The sequence below is a fragment of the Pseudochaenichthys georgianus genome, chromosome 8, assembly GCF_902827115.2.
Source record: "Pseudochaenichthys georgianus chromosome 8, fPseGeo1.2, whole genome shotgun sequence".
NCBI classification, from domain to species: domain Eukaryota; kingdom Metazoa; phylum Chordata; class Actinopteri; order Perciformes; family Channichthyidae; genus Pseudochaenichthys; species Pseudochaenichthys georgianus.
Window position 1 is genome coordinate 29,725,248 of NC_047510.2, and position 3,558 is coordinate 29,728,805.

Genomic DNA, 3,558 nt, shown 5'->3' on the forward strand with positions numbered 1-3,558 from the left:
TTTTATCTGTGTGTCTGCTTGACAAAAGAGTCATTTTTACTCTCCTCTGTATGGATTCAAAGGTTTAAAGTGAACATAAAAGTATTAAAAGATCTGGCGGTATCAGAAGTGAGCAGAGGATAAGAATCTTCCACAGGGGGACACAGTATATCATATAGTATAGTTCGTTTTTAATGATAATAGAGATCAATGAAACACTTAAACATAAAACGTTCATAAATGATTACAACAGATTAATTCCCTGAGGAAAGATGTCACGACCTCTAGCAGTAAATCATTTTAAAGACACACCACCACTTCTCTCGGTGTCCACTAGATGTCAGAAGAAGGACAGATAAAACACTTTCTGATTGTTCACACCCACAGACACCAAGTTCCTTCAATGCAAAACTACATTACATATTTGTTTCACATGTTTGTAAAGAAGTGATACATGTGTAACCTTCCAATAGGAAGACAACACTGTGCATGCTTTAACTTTTCACACGGAGAGAAAGCATGCGCATGTTGAGAGGAAACCGCATTTTCAAAAAAACACCCGTACTACGAACAAATGCCAAACTTCATTGCATCTCATCAAAAGGTGTAGTCTGTGGAATAACTACTGATGCACTGAAATATTGTACAAGTCCATCTAAACTGAAAGTATTATTTAGGAACCAAATCATGAATGGTTATGAACAAGACCTGTAAAATCCCATTTGTTATTTCTTGTAGTTGTAAAAGTAATTTCTTTCTGATTGTTTTGTGTTTTGTAAAAAATAAACAAACAAATTGACAAGACAAACATGTCGCTGATGACGATGACCTAATATTTTCTTTATAAGGAAAGTGTATGCTCTAGTCTAGGCGGGGTAGGACCAGAAACGTTTTTTTAAATCTTCTTGCCCTTGTTGAACATGACAGAGACTATTTGAGAATTATGATTTATTTTGTTTTATGATTTTTTTGTACTTTGATATAATTATTATTATGAGTGAGAGAAAAAAAAAGAACATATATATTATTATTATTGTTGTATGTTTTGTTTTTGACAAAATTAAAAACTGTTTATCATCAGCTGTGCGTGTTAATGGTAATACGGTCTGTCATCGTGTATTTGGATTAAAGTATTCATGATGCAATTTACAAGATTTTTTAAGTGCCAAATAAAAACTGCTGCTCAGAAGTCAGATCGATAAGGCCGTGCCTCCAAATCCAATACTGTGGTTTTCAACATATTATTTTCCCATATTTGTTGAGTTACATTAGAAAAACAACACCTCTCTTATTTCTGGATAGATATCTACAGACGGCAGCCAATTAGCTTAGCTTAAAGAAACAGCTAACTAGGACCTGAAACATGTTGTATCTCTGTATATTCTGCTCATTCTCAGGTTCATATTTGTATGTAGTGTCTCTACTCTGACATGTCTCCATGCTTTAATGTTCAAAAAGCTCTTTCTTTGTCTCATACTGCCTGTGCTGCAGCACCTCTTTTCACCCTCTGTCTGAAACCAGAGCCCAGTCTTCCCTAATCGACATCGTTTATGATGATATAGTCTGGTTTTGTGTCCTATTATTGCACGTAAACCCTCTGAATCTCTTCCCCTGCCTTTGATACATTGATTCAAATATAATACTCACTCATCGCCTGACAAGAAACGCTTCGTACTCATTCCTTCATCCCCTGTCAAACGTGATTACCACCTCTGATTGCCTTCATTCTTTTCAATCATTCCTCGTCAAACACCTTTTGTATTTATTCATTTATGGTTGCTCTGTGACTACCTTTACCACATTAAATTACTTTTCATTCCCTCTGAGAATTAGTGTTTCAGTCTGACTCAATCAGGCGGTCATGGTTGAATGGGCTCCAAATGAGTCGTGTTCTTCTTTCCGCATTAAGCCGAGTTAAATGCCTCCCACCCAATGTGCTGTTGGAAAACCGCTTAGGCAGTTATTATACATACAGCCCATAGCTTACATACTGTATCTGTGTGTGAGCCTGTGTGGGAGAGAAAGCATTACCAGAGCCTGAGCTTAATGGAATAATTTACCAAATCAATGCCGATTACACTTGCAAATCCATGTGATATCAGTCCCTGAATTCAATTTGTGTTGTGTTACTGTATGATCATTGATTTCCCTCAGTGGTCAGCAGCACCCTTGCACATTATTGAGATGACAGGAGACTCTTAGTCGAAAAAATTATAATTTTAAACCTGATTTTAAGGATAGAAAGAGAGATAAATAGCTGAGAATTTTACACTTCTTTGTTATTTGTACACATTTAACAACACATATAATAAAGCTGGGATAGGCATCTTTGGACCAACTGGCAAGAGCAAGGTGTCTTAGTGTTTCGTTATCACAGTATTGTGTTATATAGGTTTTAAATGGTCTGCAAAGGCTAAAATACCAAAGTTCCCTTGTACGTGATAGGCTAAGGGGCGGGACATCTCTAAGCGGTTGACCAATCCCAACAGAGCAGGCCAGCTAACCAATCAGAGCAGACTGGGCTCTGGTTTCAGACAGAGGGTGAAAAGAGGTGCTGCAGCTCAGGCAGCATGAGGAAACAAAGAGCTTTTTAACATGAAAGCATGGAGACATGTCCCGGTAGAGACACTATACTGATATGAACCTGAGGATGAGCAAAATATGTCTTCTTTAAAGGTGATCTTTGGCTCTGGATTATGAAGATAATATATCAGCGGAGCCGATCCTTGGCCCGCGCCTTCAGAGCATTTTCTCAGATCTTTCCCAGTTGAGTAAGAAATGTGGCTTTGCATGGCCGAACCCCGAGAGGCTCCTTATACGGAGACACTCTTTATGACACCATCCTTGTTCAAGCGCACATTTTATAGATGCCACTTATTCCCCCTGGGACCACTGCCGTTTTATATTTCCATAAAGAAATATGAATATTATGGGTTTAAAGCGTTGCTTGCTTTAGTACAGACCCTCTGCTGACACTGACAGGGCGGATTGGTACAGCAACGATGTTAAATCAGTTTTTACTGTCATTAGCTGTTTTAAAATGATGGATTTTCACAATGAGGTTTTTGCCCGTTTGTTGGGATTTTCTACTGTTTTCTGAGATTATTTTCTTTACTTAATTTTTGTATTATTATTTCTGATACTTCAACTATTTTGAACACGCAGACCTGATGTGCTTTTCTTATTTATTTACTTTACTTTTTTATTTTCATTATTCCTTTTTGTATAATTAGTACATGTTATTATTACCATATTTAATTAATTAATTCATTTTATTTATTTATTTTTCATTTACGTATTATTTTATTTATATTTATATTATATTTATTCATTTATTTAACGGGGACAGTGCACATGAATGAACATTTCTGTAAATGTGCCAGTTAGCCAAGAGGCTATTTTTCATCTGTAGTCCCTGGACAGATTTTAAAAGTCAACCTAAAACACATTTCATTTTAAACAAGTAAACACAATACATTTAAAATATGCAACAGACATTACTGGGATACTTAAATAAAACAATTTAAAATACAGAACATTAAAACAAAACAAAACAAAAGAACATGTTAAAACACAGGC